This window comes from Pan paniscus, chromosome X (genome assembly GCF_029289425.2).
Source record: "Pan paniscus chromosome X, NHGRI_mPanPan1-v2.0_pri, whole genome shotgun sequence".
Classification (NCBI taxonomy): domain Eukaryota; kingdom Metazoa; phylum Chordata; class Mammalia; order Primates; family Hominidae; genus Pan; species Pan paniscus.
The window spans coordinates 19553230-19576285 of NC_073272.2; the positions used below are offsets into that span (position 1 = coordinate 19553230).

The 23056-nt window shown below is 46.5% G+C and overlaps 1 pseudogene; it reads right to left on the minus strand.

Annotated features, from left to right (window-relative positions):
- Positions 1 to 13880: 13880 nt before the first annotated feature.
- On the minus strand, positions 13881 to 15605 carry LOC129395384 (protein FAM136A-like; annotated as a pseudogene).
- Between the last annotated feature and the right edge of the window lie 7451 nt (positions 15606 to 23056).

Sequence of the window (23056 nt, forward strand, 5' to 3'; positions counted from 1 at the left end):
CCCAGATTCTACTGCTAAACAGATGCCTAAGAGCCAAGGGCCGATTTCTTACAGGGGTCTTCAATGAGACCCCAGGGGGGCTGTAAGAAGTTCAGTCGATGAGCTGTATCTGTACTCAGAGCCTTTGTTATTTATGATATCATCAGTGATGCGAGAGTGCTAGAAAATGCCCGTGCCCCGAGATACCTCATCCCATCTGAGCCTGTACGCCTGGCTGGCAACTCTGGCTGCTCTTTTACCACTGGGGGCCAGAGGCCGTCTCCTGGATGCACCTGCTCTTGGCCCTCTGCCTTCAGATGGCCCAGTTGCCCCGGCGGGATGCCCTTGGAGGACTGGGGCTACAGTTGCATAGCCTCACTTATCCAACCCCTACCCCCACCCCAGGAGTTGCGGCTCCAGCCGAGGAACCCAGAAACCCTCACTACTCTTGCTCCCCAGCAGCATGTCCTGTGATTCACTGGAGACAATGGGGCTCTGACCGAGGCTCCAGGGGTGATGCTCAGCGGCTGGAATGGGGGTGTTGATTTGAGTGATCTGAGACTTGAGTGATTCGGAGCCCCCTTTTTTCTCCTATCTGGCTTGTAGACTTTTAGTCTATAGACTATCATGCCATATTACCCTTCCTGTGAATTTTCCAGACTTGAAATGATCTTCCTCTAGCTTTGCCTCTCATTCCATTCTTTGATGCTTTGTAGCCTGCAGAATTCTGCACCCTGAGCTCTAAGACCTTCCAGGCACACCTAGCATTTGCTTTGGTCTTTCGTCTGTGTGATTTCTTATTGTTGAAATGTCTTACAGTACATGTTCTAGAGTGGGATTTCCTGAACTTTTAAACCAAGGCCTCCCTCTGTAGGCATAGAAACACCATGCCCTTCTGTAATATTCAAAAGTAAAAAGTAAATACTGTGAGTAGTGGCAGTGTAATTGGGAGGAAAAGCACTGCTTTTTCAAGCTGCAGAAGGGATTGTCCTCACAGTTGGCTGAGTACATGAAGTAGGTTAAAATTTCTGGGGCTATAGCTGGATGCTGGGGCTTGCTCACAAAGTCTCCTGAGGCTGATCCAGGCAATGTGGGAGAGCTTTAGGTTTGAGAGGATGTGCAAGCGAGAGCCCACCGTTGGAATACGTGGCAGACAGTCTTTCCTCTCTTCTGGCTGTTTGCCCTATTTTGTCAGCAGGTTGATGCCACTAAACCTTAAGAACGACACTCCATAGTTAGCACGTGCTCAAATTGAGCTTGGCCACTCCCCCTGCTCTAACAGAGGCAACTCTAGTGTTATGGGATCACCTTTCTGCCTTTAGGGATACTATCAGCATTGAGGGGAGATCTTTAAGAAAGAAGGGACCTAGCTCCTCCCCTCGAGCTGCCTAGAACATAACAGACAAACCAGCGTTCATGAAAAGGAGAACATCAGGGCACTTATGACAGAGCATATGAGTCAGTGCCAAGTGCCCATAAGTGACGTGTCCTTATGTATCAGTAGTGGTGTGTCCTGTTCTCCTGCCATAGAACTGAAGCACTTAAGCACATGCATTTGTGGAAATAATCCCTCAGGGACCACGGGGCGGCCAGGGCAGGGTTTTGGCCTTGCCAAGCCCTGTTCCTCCTTTGGCCTCACTCTTCCACCTGGCTTTGGCTAGCCTTGGAGGCTCAAGTCCACTGATGTCAGGGGCGGGGTGGGTGCACATATTCCACGGGGGCAGAAATCAGTCCATTGGGAGCAGGACACATATCTTACAATTTCCTTTTATATTCATGTAAGACGAAAAAGATTAAGCTTCTCTGCAGTTAATGTACGGAGTCACTGATGTGTTCTAAAGGGCTGAACATTGTTGGTACTTGCCACCATCCCAGCCCTTCTCGGTTCCTCCCTGTCCTTAGAGGCATAAAGCCTGGACGCGACACTTGCCACACTCCTTTGCCAGTAGACCTGGATTCTTAGATTCTGCCCCAAGAGACCCTGTGCCCTGATTTGGGGAGGAGGGAGGTGAGGAGAAGCCGCTTCCTTCTGGTGGCTGCACAGGACAGGCTTTTGAGCCTCAGCAGGAGGCAGATGTGGGGTTTGCCAGCAGCCTCTGGATATCACCTTGAGACTCACCCACTTCAGTTGTGCAGGCAGCTGAGACCACTGGGGGCAGGGGAGCTTCTCTGTGACTCTTGCAGTCCTGGATTTCTAGAAACTTCCTCAGTCCCTGCCTTAGTCCCTGCCTTCCAGGAGCCATATAAGCTTCTGATTCTGTATTAAACCACTTCCATTCTGAAGATTCAGAATGGCTGCTATGTTCCTGACCAGACCTGGACTTGTTTACCTTCTTCGGCATATCTGTCTTGTACAGGCCCACTGTTCAGAAAGAAGAGTAAAACTTCCATAGAAAGTGGCCTTTATATTATCTAGTTTAAGTAAACTAGTATATTTCATCAAATCTAAGACCTCTTTGATTGTAAGATGCACCACTGTTTAATAGTAAAGGAAAATGCTACCCATTAAACTATCACTCACCATTGATTACAAAATGCAAACTGATTTCATAGATGTTAACACGTGAAAAGATGGGTGGCTTAAGACATATAAAATGTTAGCTCTCAGAAGCTGAACAGGCGGTTTTAAAAGCTTAATGCAAACAAATTGCACTAATTGAATTGAAGACTAATACAAATTAAAACAAAAGCAATCTAATCAGATCTGCCCCAAATTCACAATTACCAAGGAGACTTTGAAATGTGAAATTATATCCATTGTCTTAAGTAAAAAGCCTTACCACAAATGTGTATTTTTTCTTTAGGTATTAACTAGTACTAGGATGAAGCCATCATATTTAGCAAGGCATTTAACAATTTCCTTGCATCCAGCCAAGGAAAAAAAGGGGAACTTGGAATGATTATAGATTAAGAGAGTCTTAAGAGGCATGTCACCCAAATGCAATGCACAGACCTCGTTTAGATGCTGATTAAAAGAAAACAACAGGAAAAACGAATACATGAGACAATCCAGGGAAAGGTGAATACCCAGTAGATATTAGATGATACTGAAGAGTTGCTATTAATTTCTAACAATGGTGCTAATTGGTATTATAATTATATTTTGAAAAGATGGTGCCCCTATCTCTTGGAAGTAAGTATCCTATTAAAACTTTACAGATTAAATGAGATGATATCTGGGATTACTTTGAAATAATCCAACAGAGAAGGAGATGCAGATGAAACAGGGTTGGCCTTATGTTGGTATTTGTTGTGGCCAGTGATACATACATGGGAATCCATTATACAAATCTCTCTACTATCATGTATGTTTGAAATTTTCCATAATAAAAAGTTTATGCAGAACATGAAGACGAATTTCTCTATACTTTTCAGAGGTGTCTGAAGTCGAGCAACATTCACAACACAGAGGATTTCAGTAAATTAATGATGAATATTTAGACTTCTTGCTTGAGGTTTCTTAGTATTAGCCAAAGACAGCTAAGCCACCTACAACTGAGAAGCACCTGTTCTTCCTGTTGTGGTTGAAAAGGAAACAAGTTTGAAGTAATAGATGAAAAACAATACAGGACAAAGGATCAACTCATTCCTTTGTCAGTAAATAATTTGGAGGCGTGTAGAAAACAGGAAGACTTGAAGACACAAATCCAGATAAATGGCAGGGTGGCAGGTCTGCCATTCTGTTGAATGAAATGGCAGGTATTTCTGAAACTCATCAGTGTCTGGTGGAATCTGATGCTGCTTTCCTGGAGGAAGTGATGGTCAGAAAGGGAAGACCCTCATCCCTTCACCCATACTCCTCTACACTCTGCCCTCTCCAAAGGGGCCTCTACCTCTAGGGTATTCTGGGGAATTCCTCCAAGTACAAGGCCTGGTGGTTTCAAAGTTGTTAGCACTCTCTCCGTTGGTTATTCCAGTTATTACCTCTCTAATTGTGTTTGCTTTTCAGACAAAGGGATTCCGTTCCTTTTTCATTCTTTTTCCCCATATACCGTCCTCTTCCATACACCTGAAAAAGCCCCTCATGACTCATATTTGCCAATATACGCCGTTCTCCATGTTGGGAAGTCTCTCTCTCCCAGGAGAGTCCACCTAGGTCAACATCACCATGAACATCACTATGAAGTCACTACCTGTGGGTTTCCGAAGTCCATAAAATCCCTGTTTTTGGCCAGGCGCGGTGGCTCATTCCTGTGATCCCAGCACTTTGGGAGGCCGAGATGGACAGATCACTTGAGATCAGGAGTTCGAGACCAGCCTGGACAGCATAGTGAAACTTCGTCTACTAAAAATACAAAAATTAGCCAGGAGTGGTGGAGCACGCCTCTAGTCCCAACTACTTGGGAGGCTGAGGCAGGAGAATCACTTGAACCCGGGAGGCGGAGGTTGTAGTGAGCTGAGATCGCGCCATTGCACTCCAGCTTACTCGCTCATGATCCGAAGTAGATGTCCTTCTGCCGGATGGTGATTTGGGGACCCAGGCTCCTTCTGTCTGTGGCTCCACCATCCCTAGGGCCTTGGGGTCCTTGGACCCCTGGTGGCAGGGCACACATCACTTCTGTTCCCATTCCATGGGCTGGACCTCAGTCACATGGCCACACCTCACTGTCACAGTGGCCAGGAAAAGTCTGTGTACCCAGGAAGACGAGGAAATGGGTCTTTGGTAACTAGCCAGCAGTCTCCACTATACACCACGATCTTAACATCAGAACATCACCTGTTCATCCCTCTTGTAAGTTTGTCAGTTTCTCTGTGGCACCCCTCTAACCCCAGGACACTCACACACCTGGCTCCCCTTAGCCTCCTTCCCTGATATATTCTCTTTATGTCACTTAAACTTATGGCTGCTTAGATTATTGTTCCCAGCAATCAACTCTTCCCTGCAAAGACTATTTCTTCCCATCCATTGCCATGGAATTTGCAGTTTCTCCCCGAAGGCAAACTCTGTTGCCCAGCCCATTGTTGCACTTGGCCCTGAACCCTGCTTTGGCATTCAGGAGGTACACAAGTGAACTGAAGAGCACCACATCAAGCAGAAGCCTTCCCATGGGAGAGATCATCTGTCACATGCTTCTCCCTTGGCTGTGAGCACAGCATTGGCCAGACAGGGCTGCCCCTTCAGACTGGGTTCTGGAGCAAGCAAGAAGGCCTGCTGGGGCTGGGCCAAGGTCATCCTGTGGCCTCCTTCATATTATGTGAGCAAGAAGTAGTGTCTACAGTTGTAACTTACCGGGATTTGGGGATTCATTACCATAGCTCAAAAATGTGGTGAGATGTAACTGATACATTTCCTGCCACGGTTCATTCATTCATTCACTTTTTTATTTATTTGCATATTGGATGTCTTTCCCCACTAGAATGAACTCTTCATGAGGGCAGTGAGTTTCACCAGCTTTGATTCTGGCCATCAGGAATCAATTACTTGTTGATAGAATCGTAATCCTGGGAATCAGATTGAGGCTATTTTTAAGTAGCAAACACATACAGAGCCATTCCACAAGTGTCAGTGAATGACTGACATAAGGTGCCATTTGGCCTTTGGATTATTTTCTGGTTGGTTTCACTTCTGTGTTTTACATACAGCCAGTCAAGCACTGAAACTATAGGAACAAAGAGGGAATTATTGGAAGACAGTGTGGCTCTGAAGAGAATTAAAAACTGGTTTAACATGACATCTTACTAGCAGCCATTGAGTCACTCACTCTCGACTTCTCACTAAATACCTTTCAGAAAATGAAAATGACCAGAACACAGGGTACCCCTGAAAATTAGAAGGGCAGCCAAGCTTTTGCCCATCTGGGAAATATTTCTACAACTCTCAGACCCTTGAAGCTGGATTGAGAAAATACATACATCATCAATTCTAAGATGTTCTTTTTTTCTCAGGCATGAACATGTCTGACATCTGGATGGGTTTTACAATCCACAGCGTCTTCAGATGCCATGTAGTATGGTCATTTGGGGCATGGCCATGCTGCACCCCTTGCGTTGTTCCTTCAGGTTATGTCAATTACCAAAACTCGCAGCAAACCCTAGCCAAGGAGGCGGCTGCAACTCCTGGAGCTGGGGCGTGGGTAGCACATGTGGACCCCACAGGCACAGCACTGCAGGTGGAAGCTGAAACAGAAGAGCCCTGATGGGAGCACACACTGCCAAGTGGAGTTTTCAACCCCGTGTCAAAGAACCAGGAAGTCAGGGAGGAAAATGCCCCATAAAGCACTGCAGACTGGCAGGCAGCTGGGCATGAGAAAGTGCACAGCACAGGCACCATCCCCAGTCTCAGGATGCTCACAGTCTATCTGGGAAGACAGCATGAAACATACAAACACCTACGTAACTCATGAGTGTGCAAAATGCGGCAGGTGGCGTAGCCATGAGAGATCCACCAGGCAGCCTCTACCTGGCTGAGAAGATTGTACAGGGCTTGTGGAGAAAGCATCGTTTCCACCAAGACCTGAAGGATGATGGGCAGGGGTCAAGGGAGGTGTGTGTTGAAGGCCAAAGACCCTGAGCAGGAGTGAGCTTCTGTCAAGACACACCTGTCCCTCTTCCAGTAGGTCTGTGGCTTTCTTTTCAAGACGTCCTCAGTACATCTGGTGATCATTTGATTGAAAACCTTTATCTTTTCCCCAGGATAAACCAATTGTTCCTACACTTTTCCCAACGGGTAAATTCATCACCTTTATCGCACATTAAATCCTTATAAAATGTTTTAAAAACATAATGTATTATTTGTATGGAACAAAATTACCCCCAAACTTAGCAGCTTAAAACAACAAACACTTATGATCTCTCTCTCTCTCTCTCTCTCTTTTTGAGATGGAGTCTTGCTCTGTCACCCAGGCTGGATTGCAGTGGCGTGATCTCAGCTCACTGCAACCTCCGTCTCCTGGGTTCAAGCAATTCTCCTACCTCAGCCTCCCGAGTAGCTGGGATTACAGGCACCTGCCACCATGCCCATGTGCAGCTAATTTTTGCATTTTTAGTAGAGATGGGGTTTCACCACATTGGCCAGGCTGGTCTCAAACTCCTAACCTCAAGTGATCTGCCGGCCTTGGCCTCCCAAAGTGCTGGGATTACAGGCGTGAGCCACTGCACCTGGCCAAACACTCATGATCTCATGCAGTCTGATGATCAGAAATCTGGGCGCTGCTCAGCCGCGTGGTCCTGCCCCAGGGTCTTACAGGTCATACACACGCTGTCGGCTGGAACTGCAGTCATCTCAAGGCTTGACTAGGACGGGGCTCTGCTTCCCAGATGGCTCACTCACATGTAGGATGATTACACCTCGTCCCCGGAGTTAGCGCTGAGAGGCTTGTGCCCTGGCTCACCCCGCAGTCCCGGGATGGTTGGTCACCCACACACATTGACTGGAGCCCTTGACTCCACTGTGGCTTTTGGCAGAAGGCCTCCATTCTCATGGGGCTGCCACCTCAGCCACCTATTCCCTCCGGTACAAGGCTCCCAAGACTGTGGCGGATGGGAGGCAGAAGCAATTCAGGAGAGAGGCAGAGGCACCCGAAGACCTTTCACAAAATTGAGCACAGGTTCAGCAACAAGGAACATGTAAATTACAGGAAACAAATACTGTCTTTTGTAGCCTAGGGTCAGAAGTGACGACTTCTGTGGTGTTCTATTGGCCCGCAGACCATCCCTGATTCACTGTGGGGTGGATTACCCAGGAGCGGGACTACCAGGGGATGGGGATCACTGCAGGTCAACTTGTGGGCTGATACCACACATGAAAAATGTTGAGCTTTGCCAGTGATTAAAGAAACACGAAGTAAAACAGGGTGCGTGTGATTCTTCACCTTTTATAAATTTAGCAAAGTCATGGAGGCCATAATCCTAAGAGAATTAGTGCAGGAACAGAAAACCAAATACTGCATGTTCTCACTTGTAAGTGGGAGCTAAACACTGGGTACTGATGGACATAAAGATGGCAGCAATAAAAAAGTGGGGACTACTAGATGGGGGAGGGAGGGAAGAGAGCAAAGGCTGAAACACTCACTGTTGGGTGCTATGCTCACCACCTGGGTGACGGGATCATTTGTATCCCAAGCCTCAGCGTCACACAATATACCCAGGTAACAAACCTGCGCATGCACTCCCTGAATCTAAAAGAAAAGTTGAAACAAAATTTAGCAAAGGTCAAAGCAATGTCAAATACTCATGCTAATGGTACATTAATTTGGTGTAACATGTCCAGAAGGCAGTTAGGCATCACACAGAAAAAGCCTGAAAAAGGCACACACCCATTGATTTAGTAATTTCTCTACTTCCAATGTATCCTGCAGAAGTAACCACGTGCTCAAAGAGTAAGGTATTAGCAAGCCTGTTCATCACAATATTGTTAGAAATGACAAAGGGCTCATAAAGGAGTTCACAATAGGGGAACTGTTGAAATTATGTTACACCCATTCAATGCACACAGTTGCAGTCATGAAAAGTTATACAGGGGAAAGTTGTTTATTCACATGGAAAGATACAGGATATGTTGATCAAAGCAGGTCACAGGCGAATTTGTAGCATTCCTTCTCCAGGGGATTCCATTGTGTGTTTATGCCCAGATATCTTTATGCGTCTAGAAGACATTTGGAAGATACACATAAACCCGTTTATAGTGGGTGTGGAGGGACAGGTGGGATTCTGGCCATGTTCTCTTTGTTTTGCTTATCTTCACTCTCTGATTTCTCTGCAGTGCATTGCTGTTATAATAATTGTTCAACTTCGAGAACACAGGCTATATCATGTCCAAATCACTGTGGAACACAAAAGGCAATAAAACATTGCCATTTAGCAGGCAGTAGAAACAGTCAAAACATAAGGAAAAAACATAATGTATGTCAGAAGACCAACTTAATGTAATGACATCATATAGAAATAGATTAAAAGTCCACGTTAAAAAGATTCCAGGATTGAAACAATCATATGCTTTTGCCTAACTTGTCATTTACCTTAAACATTAGAATAAAGGGTCGAGCTGGGCTTGGTAGTGCTTGCTGTTGTCCCAATTACCGGGCAGGCTGAGGTGGGAGGGTTGCTTAAGCCCAAGAGTTCAAGACCAGCCTGGGCAACATAGAGAGACCTATACATAAAGGACTGGATAGACCTATACATAAAGGACTGGACAGAAACTGATCAGCAAGCAAACAGAAAGTGTCACCGTAATAATACTGATCCAGGTGAGGGAGAATTAGAGGCAAAAACAGTCAATGCATCAGGACTGGCTATCTGGTAAGAGGTTCAAGTACAGATCATGAATGTGTGTATGATCAATTACACGTAATCAAAAGTAGAAAGCAGAACCAGATGGACCTCATGGATAATTTAATAGGAAGGCAACAGGAATGAAAGACTTTGTTCTCAGCCTTTGACAGATGTACACAAAATTAAATGGCAGATATTGATATCATTGTAAAGGCATTATTAATAAACATCAAATTCAAAAAGGGAGCACAGCCTTTTCAGGATTCCATAGAATGTTCAAAAAATTGAGTACCTACTATGTTACCAAGAACCCTCTGAATGACAGAAAGCACAGTACAGGCTATGGTCTGGGGCAGAAAGTTGGAAGTTAATGAGACCCTCTGAGGCACTAACAACAAAATCAACAATCACCACCACCACCTTTCTAGGCAAAGCTTCTTTCCTGAACTTTCTTCTTGTGTTCCTGGCCCGTGTATCCAACCGTCAGCTAATGTCTCCACCTCCAAGCCACAACCATCTCCTGTTCATCATCCCTGAGTCTTTTTCCCTCCTCTTTTTTACCACTCTACCCCTCTCCAGTCCCGCCTGTGTCAACAGTACCCTCAGGGAGGAGTCATGAGTGTGGGTTTGGCATCTGCTACTGCCTGTGCACCCCCAAATCATTCCTAGGGACACCTGCCTGAGCCCCAACCATCTGTATTTGCCCTCCCACTTCCTCAATGTCCTTGGGCACTAAAACTCCCCTGGAGGAGCAGGGGTGGGGAGGAATAGAAAGCAAGCAGTGGTGAAATGGCCACCTCCTGCGTCCTTTAGTTCTTATTGCAGTAGTTAGGATGGCATTTGGGTACTTCAATAGAGACAGCCTGAGCCCGCAGACCTTCCCAATGGTAGAAACTGATTTCTCTTTTCTCTTCACACTGGCGGTCTGAAGGTGCTCCCACATCAGGGATCCATGCCCCTACCATCTTGTTGTTTTCTTTTCCTCAGCATGTGGCTTCCATCTCGTGGGCTGACATGGTTGCCATAACTCCTGCTGTCACATCCACATCCCCACTTGGCCACTCCTGGCCTCTGGAAAGTCTTGTGCCAACATGGCCACATGCCCAGCCCAGTCCTTATGCCTTCCTGTGCCCATGCCTCACACGATATCATACTTTCCCATCTCTTTCTGTCTAAGAGTGATCCATACACACCCATGATCTGGTCTATCCCTGCTGATTCCTTTCTTTCTTATTGTGTTCCACGCCCACACATGATCTGGCCTACACTCCTCCTTCTGCCTTGCTGTGTTCCATATCCACACATGGTCTCGATCTGCTCATCTCTTTCCGTCTTTCTGTGATCCACACCTACATATGGCATAATCCCAGCCCATCTTACTGTCTTACACTAATATATGCCCACCCATGTACTGCTCCCTGCCTGGCACTTCCTGTTTTTCTATCTATCATCCCACATGTGACCTGGGCCTTGCCCCACACCTTTCTTTCCTGCTGCGATCCATCCACACACACAGTCTGGTCTATCCCTGCCCATTTCTTTCTTTTTCTAGCGAACCATACCCACACATAATCTGGCCCTGCCCATCTATTTCTGTCTAACCATGATTCCTACTCACATATGATCTGGCTCTGCCCATCTCTTTCTGTTTTCCTGTGATACAAATCTATATATTATCTCTGACCGCAATTTTTGTCTTAGTGCAATCCACACCCAATCGTGAATTTATCCCTACCCATCTCTTTTGGTCTAAATGTGATCCATCCATGCATATGATTTGGTCTCAGCTTACACATGCATTTCGGTCTTCCTGTGGTCCACACCAACACATGGTCTAATCCTTGCCCATCTCTTTTTTTCTTAATATGATCCATACCCAGGCACTACTGTGTCTCTGCTCTTCTATTTCCATCTTTCCCACACATGATTTGATCTCTGCTACTTTCTCTCTTGCTTCCTGTTTTCTGTACCCACATAAGGTCTGTTCCTACTGTTCCCCTTCTAAATGTGATCCACATCAACACATAGCCCTGCTCAGCTCTGTTTCTGGCTTCCTGTGATCCATACCTGCACGTGATCTGGACATGCAGATCTTTCTTTCTTCCTGTGTTGCATACCCACACAGGATCTGTCATTGCCCTTCACTTTCTGTCTTCCTGTTCCCCGTACCCATACAGGATCTGGCTCTGCCCATCTCCTACTGTCTTCCTGAGATTCACAGAAAGACACGATCTGGCTCTGCCCATCTCTTTCTTTCTGTCTTTCTGTATTCCATATCTACACAAGATCTGTCATTTCCTCTCCGTTACTGTGATCCTGTGCTCCAAAACCACACATGATCTGGCTGTGCCCATCTCTTTCTGTGCTCCTAAGAACTATACCCACATATAATCTGGCTCCATCCTTCCCTTCTGTCTTCCTGAGACCAACACCCACACATGGTTTTGTGCTGCCCATGTCTTACTGTATTCCTGGGGATCACACCCACATAGGATCTGGCTCTGTCCACCTCTTTGTCTTTCTAAGATTCACACCCACAAATGATGTGGCTCTGGCCATCTCTTGCTGTCTCCCTGAGATCCACATGCACACATGATCTGGCTCTGCCCATCCCTTTTTGTCTTCCTGTGATTCAGACAAACCCACTATGTGTCTCTGCCCGTCTTTTCCTGTGTTCCTGGATACATACCCAGAAATGATCTGGTTCTTCCCAACTCTTTCTTTCTGTGTTCCATACACGTGCATGATCTGTCATTGCTTGTCATGTACTGTTTTCCCGTGATACATGATCTGTCATTGCCCTTCATTCACTGTCCCCCGATCCATACACACATGATCTGGCACTGCCCATCTCTTTCTGTCTTTGTGATATTCATGCAAAAACATGATTTGGCTCTGTTCATCTCTTTCTTTTTTTTTTTGCTGAGATCCATACCCACATGTGGTCTGTCCATTCCAACTATTGCTGTCTTCCTGAGATCCATACCGGCACATGATATGACTCTGTCCATCCCTTTTTGTTTTCCTGTGATTCATGCCACACATGATCTCACTCTGCTCATCTCCTACTGTATTCCTGAGATTCATAGCTACATGTGATCTGGCTCTGTTCATCTCTTACTGTCTTCCTGTGATCTATACCCACACATGATCTGCCTCTGCACATCTCTTACTATCTTTCTGTGTGGGATACTCACATATGATCTGTCATTTCCTACCAGTTACTGTTTTCCTGTCCTCTATACCCACATATGATCTATCTCTGCCTATCTCTTTGTCTTCCTAATATTCATATCCACACATGATCTGCCTGTGCGCATCAGTTTTTGTCTTCCTGTGATCCATACCCACACATTGTTTTATCTGCCCATTTCTTTTTTGTGGGGGAGGGGAGAAATTAAACCTTATTTATTTTAAAAACCAAACAACTAGGAAAATATATCACTGTCTGGAAACAGTGAACAGACAGGCTATATTATCATTTCAAGAAATAACCTGGTAAAACTGCAATGAAGTTGCTATCAAAACAATCAGGTGCCATGCTAGGGCATGAACACTGTGTGCTGCAAAGGCCCCAGGCAAAAATGGTCTTTGGTAATCGGGGACTGCCCCTCCTTTGCTACAGCTTATCCTAGCCCAAGTTGCTTACTTTCTCTTCCTTGAACTTCCTGTGGTCAGGGGTTTGTCTCAATTGGGCTCTGTTCATTCAGGGGCTATGTAAGCAATGCTGGATTTAGGCTTTCATTGCATTCTGTTATATGAAAACCAGGTTTTTCCAAATCCACTACTTCACAACTCTCTTATAATCAACCAAGTAGCCAGCAACTCCTTCTTTCCTGCTCATTCCTGGATACTGGTATACATCACAACCAAAACCTCCTTTTCTTCCAGGGGAAAATGTGAGGGGAAGATCGTCCTGTCATTCTTCAGCAGACAGCCTCAGGGCCCATCGGCCAATAAGAGGGAAGCTCTGTTTCCCATAATTAGTGTGATGTCACTGCTCATGTTTTTGTGTGGTCCCCAGGCTGAAAGATGCAGTGTGTAAGAATTTTAAGAAGTGCACATCCACACCTTGATGGCCAGAAGAGGGTATCCACAAGGAACCTTTCAAACTTCTTATCTAAACTACTCTCCCTCCCAATTGCACATCTTAAAATCAACTTTATGCCCTTGAGTAAATAATTTTAAAAACCAAGGAAACAAAGACCCTGAAAACTCTTTTCCTCTTCCAAGTTAGTGACCTCATGGATTTTGTTGCCCAGCTTCTGGAAAATGGTGTGGTGATGCCTCTGGGAAACAGGAGGTTGGCAACGAACAGAAACAGCTCTCCTCAAACTCCACCGAATTTGCCCTACCAGCCTGGTGGGCCCTGTGGAGGAAGAAGAATTTGGTCCTGCAGAGGGGTCTGGCTTGTGACAAGGGAGATCCCTACTGCCAGGACAAGCCCTGGCCACAGAAAATATCGACTTGAAAATATTTTCCTGTAATATCTCTGACCCAAATTTTAGCACCGTTTTTTTCCATTTCACTTTTTAGGATTGAACCAGTTTCCAGAGGCAAGTGGCATATGCCTTACACTTGGTGCCATCCTTAATTTCTTCATTCATGAACTTGGCTTAAAAGATTAAACTTCCCATTCCTTTTAAAAATATATTTTTGCACTCAGCCCCCATGGCCACTGGCAAAGACTTTTATTTCCCAGTGGATAAGAGAGACACCTTCCTTGCCTTGCTCATGGTCTGGATGAGGTGCGTGTGGCCATCCACACCCTTGGTCACACAATCGTCCAGTGGCTGCTTCACCTGCAGCTCCTTCCTCCCTGCATCTGTTGAATCTTTGGCTTTGTCATTGCAATGCATGGTACACCCGGTCAGGCAGTCCTGGAACTTCTCCAGCTAGCTGGTCCCCAAGGCTTGGGCTTGAGCCAGAGGCACATGCCAGCACTCAATGCACCGGTGCACCTGCTGCATGTGCACAACAGCTGGTGCTGCACCAGAACATGAGGCCCTGCAGCTTCCGGATGGTCTATCTCTCCAGACTCTTCACCATGGAGTCCACCTCCTGCACCTGCAGCTGCTGCAACTCCACTACGATGAGTCTGCACTGCCCCCCTATTTCTTACTATCTTCCTGTGTTCCATGCCCACACATGATCTGCCTCTGCCCATCTCCTTCTGTCTTCCTGAGATCTCTGCTGACACATGACCTGGGTATGCTCATCTCTTTCTTTATTTCTGTGTTCCAAATCCCATATGTTCTGTAATTGTCCTTCAGTTAGTCACTTTCAGTGATCCATACCCACACATGATCTACTCTACCCATCTCTTACTGCCTTCCTCACATTCATACCACACATGATCTAGGTCTGCTAATCTCTTTCTGTCTGTCTGTGTACCATATCCACACATATTCTGCCATTTCCTATCATCAGTTACTGGATTCCTGTGCTCCATACCCACACATGATCTGACTCTGCCCGTCTCCTTCTGTCTTTCTGAGCCTCATACCCACATATGACCTGGTTCTGCCCATTTTCCTGGGCCTTCCTGAGCCTCACACCCACTGATGATCTGTATCTTGTCACCTCTTCCTGTCTTCCTGAGCATCACACCCACACATGATCTGCCTCTGATCACCTCTGTCTGTTTTCTATGCCTCCCCCACACACGTGATCTGTGATTTCCTATCAGTTAATACTTTCCTGTGTTCCATACCCACACATGATCTGGCTCTGCTCATCACATTCGTTCTTCCTGAGGTCCATACTCATACATGAAGGGACACTTTTACTGTCTTTCTGACATTCATACCCACACACGACCTGCCTCTTTCCATTGCTTACTGACTCCCTCATAGTCATACTCACACATTATATGATTCTGCCCATCTCCCACTATCTCCCTGGAATTCACACCCAAACATGATCTGCCTCTGCCCATCTCTTACCTTCTTTCTGACATTCATATGCACACATGATGTTTTGCCCATCTCTTTCTGTCTTCCTGACACTCATACCCACACATGATCTGCCTCTGCCCATCTCTTACTGTCTTCGTGTCACTCATACCCACACATGATCTGCCTCTGCCCATCTCTTGCTGGCATCCTGACATTGATACCCAACATACCTGTCTCTGCCCATCTCTTTCTTCCTGACATTCATACACACACATGAGCTGCCTCTGCCCATCTCTTACTGTGTTCATGACACTCGTACTTGCACATGATCAATTTTGCCCATCTCTTCCAGTCTTCCTGACATATATCCTCGCATATGATCTGCCTTTCCCCATCTTTTACTGTCTGCTTGACATTCCTCCCCGCACATGATTTGCCTCTATCTTTGCTGTCTTTCTGAAGTTCATACTCACACATGATCTGACTCTGCTCATCTCTTACTGTCTTCCTGGAATTCATACCCACAGATGCTCTGCCTCTGTTTATTTCTGACTGTCTTTCTGACATTCATATTTACAAATAATCTGCATTTTCCAGTCTCTTACTATATTCCTAAACATTCATACCCACACATGATCTGCCCCTGCCCATGTTTTACTGTCTTCCTGATAGTCATACCCATACATGATCTTCCTCTGCCCATATCTTGTTGTCTTTTTGACATTTATACACACACATGATATGACTCTGTGCATTTTTTGTCTTCCTGAGACTCATTTCCACACAGGATCTGGCTATGTTCATAAGTGTCAGTCATACTGTGTCATATGCACACATAATCTCTCCCTACCCATGTTTTTCAGTTTTCCTGTCATCCATACCCATCTATTACTTGGCTATCTCCATCTTTTTCATACTTTCTCTGTTCCATTCTCTGATACGATTTTTCACTTGTCTTCACTTTGTCTTCCTGTGACCCATTCCCACAAAAGATCTGGTTCTTCTCTACAAATTCTGTCTTCCTGAAATGCACACCCACTTATTGTCTGGCACTGCTGATTTCCTACTGTCTTCCTAAGATTCCTACCTACACAAGAAGGGGCTATGCCCATTCCATTCTTGTTTGTTTCTTTCATACTCACACGTGATCTGCCTTTGCCCATCTCTTATGTCTTCCTGACATTCATAACACACATTATCTGCCTCTGACCATCTCTGTCTTCCTGACATTCATACTCACACTTTATCTGCCTCTGCTCATCTTTTACTGTTATCCTGACATTCATATCACACATAATGTGCTAGGTATATCTTTTACTGTCTTCCTGAGACTCTTGCCACACCTGATCTACCTCTGCTTATCTCTTACTGTCCTGATGTTCATAGCCACACGTTATCTGCCTCTGCCCATCTACACCTGATCTACCTCTGCTTATCTCTTACTGTCCCGACGTTCATAGCCACACATTATCTGCCTCTACCCATCTCTTACTGCCCTTCTGATATTCATTCCTACATGTGACCCGCCTCTGCCCATCTCTGTTTTCCTGACATTCACAGCCACACATGATATGTCTTGTCCTACTCTTACCGTCATCCTGACCTTCATACCAAAGGTGATCTGCCTCTCCACTTCTTACTATCTTCCTGACATTCACACCACACGTGACGTGCTAGGCTTATCTTTTACTGTCGTCCTGACATTCATACCACACCTGATCTGCCTCTGCCCATATCTTACTGTCTTTTTGACATTCACACCAACACATGATCTACCTCTGCCAATGCCTTTCTGTATAATTGACATTCATAACCACACATGATCTGCTCTACCCACCACTTACTTGCTCCCTGACATTGATACCACATTGATCTGCCTCTGCCCATCTGTTACTGTCATCCTGACATTCATACCACACATGACCTGCCTCTGCCCATCTCTAACCGGTTTTGTGAGATTCATACTCACACATGATCTGTCTCTGTCCATGCCTTACTGTCTTCCTGACATTCACATCCAAAGATGATTTGCCACTCTCCATGTCTTACTGTTTTCCTGAGATTCATACCCACTCATTATCTGCTCTGCCCATCGCTTCCTGTCTTCCTGACATTCATACCACACATGATCTGCCTGTGCCCACCTCTTATTGTCTTCCCGACTTTCATAACCACACATGATCTGCCTCTGCCCATTTCTTACTGTCTTCCTGACACTCATGCCACACATGATCTGCCTGTACCCATCTGTCACTGTCTTTTTGACACTAATACTCACACACGATCTGCCTCTGCCCATGTTTTATTGTCTTCCTGACATTCATAACCACACAAGATCTGCCCCTGCCCATCGCTTACTGTCTTCCTGAAATTCATATCACACATGGTCTGCCTGTGGCGGTGTCTTACTTTCTTTCTGACATTCATACCACACATGACATGCCCCTGCCCATCTCTTCCTGTCTTTTTTTACATTCATACACACACACGATCTGCTCTGCCCATCTCTTAGTCTCTTTCTGACTTTCATACCACACATGATCTGCCTCTGCCCATGTCTTATTGTCTTCCTGACATTCATATTCACACAGGATGTGCCTCTGCCCATCTCTTACCTTCTTTCTGACATTCATATGCCCACATGATGTTTTGCCCATCTCTTCCTGTCTTCCTGACATCCATACCACACATGATCTGCCTCTGCCCATCTCTCTCTGGTTTTCTGACATTCATACCACACATGACCTGTATCTTGCCATCCCTTGCTGTCCTCCTGACACTCATACACACACATAATCTGCTTCTGCCCGGCTCTTATGGTCTTTCTGACATTCATAAATATACATGACCTGCCTTTGCAAATTCTTTACTGTCTTCCTGACATTCATAACTATGCATGATCTGTCTCTGTCCATTTATTACCATCTTTCTGACACTCATACCCATGCATGATCTGCTGTGCCCATCTCTTCCTGTCTTCCTGTCATTGATACCACACATTATCTGCCTCTATCTCTTACTTTCTTCCTGACATTCATACCCACACATGATCTGTCTCTGGCCATCTCTTACTGTTTTTGTGTCATTCATACCCACACGTGATCTGTCTCTGCCCATCTCTATTTTCATGACATTCAGACCACACGTGATATGCCACTGCCCATCTCTTACTGTCTTTGTGACATTCAGACCACACATAATCTGCATTTACCGGTCTCTTACTGTCTTCCTGACATATATACTCACATATGATCTTCTCTGCCCACCACTTCCTTCCTTCCTAACATTGACACCAGACACGATCTGCCTCTGCCCATCTCTTACAGTCTTCCTGACATTCATACCCACGCATCATCTGTCTCTGCCCATCTATTACCATATTTTTGACATTCATACCCACACATGATCTGCTCTACCCATCTCTTCCTGTCTTCCTGACATTGATACCACACATGATCTGCCTCTACCCATCCCTTACTGTCTTCCTGACATATATACTCACATATGATCTGCTCTGCCCATCACTTCCTTTCTCACATTGATACCACACATGATCTGCCTCTACCCATCGCTTACTGCTTCCTGACTTGCATACCACACATGATCTGCCTCCACCCATTTCTTACTGTCTTCTTGACATATATACTCACATATGATCTGCTCTTCCCATCACTTACTGTCTTTCTGACATTCACGCACACACGTCTGCCCCTGCCCTTCACTTACTGTCTTATTTTCCTTCATACCCACCCGTAATCTGCATCTGTCCATATCTTACTCTCTTCCTGATACTCATAACAACACATTATCTGCTCTGCCCACCTATTACTGCCTTCCTTACATGCATCCCCACACATGCTCTGCCTCTACACATCTATTACTGCTTTTCTGACATTCATAGCAACACATGCTTTGAGGCTGTTCTGCTCTTACTGCCTTCCTGATATTCATGCTCACACATGATCTGCATCTGTCCATCTTATACTGTCTTCTTGACATTCATATGCACACATGGTGTGCCTCTATCCATCTTTTGCTGTCTTCCTGCCATTCATACTTACACATGATCATCCTCTGCCCATCTCTTCCTGTCTTCTTGACATATATCCCCGCAGATGATTTGCCTTTGCCCATCTTTTACTGTCTTCCTGACATTCATCCTTATACATGATATCCCTCTGTTCATTCTTTGCTGTCTGCCTGACATTCATACCCACACATGATCTGCCTCAGTCCATCTCTTACTGACTTCCTGACATTCATAGCTAGACATGTTTTGACTCTGTCCATTTCTTACTGTATTCTTGACATTCATACCCACACATGAGCTGCCTTCTCCCATCTCTTACTGCCCACCTGACATTCATACTCACTTGATCTGCCTCTTCCCATCTCTTTCTCTTCCTGACATTCATACTCACATATGATCTCCATCTCCTCATCTCTTACTGTGTTCCTAATATTTATGCCCACACATGATCTTTGTCTGTCCATGTCTTACTGTCTTCCTGAAATTCCTACCCACACATATTTTTACTGTCCATCTCTTACTGTCTTCCTGACATTCATACCACACATAATCTGTTTCTGCCTATCTCTTACTGTCTTCCTGACCTTCATACCCACACATGATTTGCTTCTTCCCATCCTATTGTCTTCCTGACATTCATACCCACACATGATCTGCCTCTGCCCATGTCTTGCTGTCTTTCTGACATTCGTACCCACACATGATGTGGCTCTGACCATCTCTTCCTGTCTTCCTTTCATTGGTACTCACACAGGATCTGCCCCCCCCACCCCCCTTCTCTTCTGTCTTTCTGTGCTCCATCCTCACACCTCTTCTGCTCCTGTCCGTGTCTTTCTGTTTTAGTAGGGTCCATATCTACCCATGATGTGTTTCCTCCCCTTCTCTCGTTGTCTTACTTGATTCTGACCCTTACTGAATATTCGACCCATCCTTCTCCTCTCGGCCACTCTTGTGAAGCTGCCCTGGCCATTTCTCTGAGGCTTCCGCATGTCCAGCTTCCTCCTGAATTCAGGCCCCGCCCTTGCAGTGGCTCTTTCTGGGTTTCTCTGTTCCCAGGTGTTGGGGCTTCTTCCTCTTTGAACCATTCATGTCTCAGTTCCAATGTGGCCTCTCAGAGAAGTCTTCTGTGACTGTCCCTCTTGGCACGTCCTCCCTTCCTTGTCATCCCCTTTCACTTTCTTCACAGGGCTCCACGCCTTCGGAAAGAATTTTGTTCATTTCTGTTTTCCCTCCCCTTGCTGACCAGAAGGTCAAGGTCAAGGCCTGGTGTGTGCGGCTGCCTGGTGTGTGCGGCTGCCCGCTCTGTCCCCGCCTCTCTCTGTCCCCGCCTCACGATTGTGCATGGCGCCCTGGAGGTGCTCAGTGAGGATGTGTTCAATGAAGAAGTGAATTCTAGGAGTCAAGACACAGCTCAGCAGGAGTGGCCATGCACGCTGAAATTCACGGGACCCCAAGGCAGAGGAAAGCTGGGAGGAGCCAGTGGATTTGGACTGCAGAAAGCCGGTGGTCGGCTGTGGGGACTGCGCTTGCAGGACCCACGAGGCGGAAGGTGGTGGAAGGAGGGACTGGGGGGTGGGTTCAGGGAGGAAAAGAAACGTGAGAATTTGAGTGGCTGGAGAAGAAAACACGCGGCTGCAAGCGTGTGAGGCAAGCCTCGGGCCAGGGGCTTGGCTGTCCTTCGGGGTGGGCTGGTCCTGCTGTCGTATTGCCGTCGGGGGAGGGAGCTGGGGCTCCTGGCCTGTAGACAGGGCTTGGCTTCAGGCACCAGGAGCCGCTGTCTACACGTAAGACAGGCGCGAAGAGCTCAGGTTGGAAGGGGGGTGTTTAGAGGACACCGTGCCCCGAGGCAGGTTGAGAGGCAGGAGGACTGCTCAGGTGGGATTCGCGGGTGAGGACCGGGGGCTCAGGGAGAGGGCTGGGGAGCTTGATCTCCTGGTGCAGCGGCGGGGCTGGAGAGGGCAGTGAAAACGGAGACCATCAGAGATAGCCCTTGGGCCATGGGGCCGGGGTCAAACAGCAGTTGGCGTCATTTTGCAGGGGGAGGAGTCGTGGAGCCTGGAGGGGAGGTGCAGAGGCTTCTCAAGCTATCCACGGGGGGTGCCAGGGTCAGGGGGCCACAGAGAGCAGAGGCCCAGCACTGGAAGCCAGGGAGGCGGGAGTCCAGGACAGGGTGCCCCTTGGGTGAAGGCAACACACGGACTCCCGTACCAACACGTGCGCGGGTCACCAAACCCACACCAAGTCAGAAATTCCAGTGCACGCAGACGGTCTACCAGTTCCTGCTGGGGGCCTGCGGAGGGCCTATGGGCGCCGCCTGTTCTCAGGGCTGGCTCCCGCTGGCTTGGCCCTGTCCACGGAGGCCCCTCCATGGCGCTTTCCATGCCTCTCCTTTCGGGGACCCTCCTCTGTCCAAGAGCCTCAGAGCCTTTCGGAAAAGGGTTGGAGAGGGAAAGACCTGCCCAAAGCACTCAGGGCTGGGCCCCCCTCCTCTACCACCTCTGCCTGTGTGGCTTTGTCACAGGGCTCAGGCAATCCGAGTCTGTTTTCTGCTTGGTCCAACGAGGATCACCCCTCCCCCAAGGGTTGTGACAGTTCAGAGAGATCAAGATGGGAAAGTATCTTGTCCCAAAGGGTGCCCACCCTGTCCCTGCTTGCCTTCTTGCCTTTCCCACACCCAGGCCCCGCTGCTTCCTTTTCTACAGCCTGGCCACAGCTCACCCCACCACACGCAGTGAAACTGCAGCCCCAGGAAGCCTTACTATTAAGGAAGACTTTGAATTCCTTCTTCAAATTCTTTTGAGCTTGGGTGTTGGAGTCACTAGCTATGGGTTCTGGGTGTCTGTTTCTCTATCTATAAAGTGAGGCTGGGAGGATCTCATACATTGGTATGGACTATGTTCACATAGTGTCCTGGGTTAGAGTATCACTTTTTACTGACTGTGAAAACAGCTGAATTATTGGACTCTTTCTCCATTTTGCTCACTCCATTCCTGGGGAAATGGATGGGATTTTTTTTCTGATCAGTAAATTTGGGAACAGTAGATTAGGCAATAATCCGTCCAGGTCCATCTTCTGCTTCTGGGGTTTCTGGGTGGGTGAGCCTGGCTAATACCGGAATCCTCTTGCAGACCTCTTGCACTGTCATGTTCAACTGCATCCTCTAGTGGGAGAAAGATGATATTTTAGCCTCCATCTTTACTCTTTTATTTCTCAACTTTTTAGGACCTGGGGGCAAAGAAAAGAGGGATGATATTTATTGCAGCCCCCTTGGAAAGTAGGTGTCTAATCTCTCTCTCGCTCTTTCTCTCTCTCTCTCTCTCATACACACACACACACTCACACATAGAGTCAGTCATCAGATTCCGTTGCCTCCTTCTCCAAAACACAGCTGATTCTGTCCATCCCTTTTGTCTTCATCTCTTGCTGCATCATTTTACAGACATTAGCTACCCACATTTAGGGTCAATAATGGCTATCTTCTCCAGGTTGTTATGCGCCATGAATCTAAAATAACTTTTATGTAATCTGAATACATAATCATAATAGTGTCCCTCAGATCTCTAATATGACTCTTTCCTACCTGGCTAAATTAATTTCCTACTATATTCTGACCCACACACTTTGTGCCAGCCAACTTATCTTTATACTGTTTTGATTTTCTGAACACAGACCTTCCTCTCACCTCAAAACCATTTGAAATAGATAAAGCAGCTCTTTTCTCTTGTATACTAAAGATACCTCCAATGATCCCTGCTCCCTGGTATCTGTACCCTTGTGCAATCCTCTCCCATTCAGTGTAACTTGGACTTACTGAATCCCCTTAAGGACAGACGTGATGAGATGTCAATTCTGCAATTAGATTTTAAATGCTATGGGCTCTGTCTTAGACATTTTTTCAAATAGCTTGCTCTAGAGGAAGTCAGCTGCCATGTCATGTGGC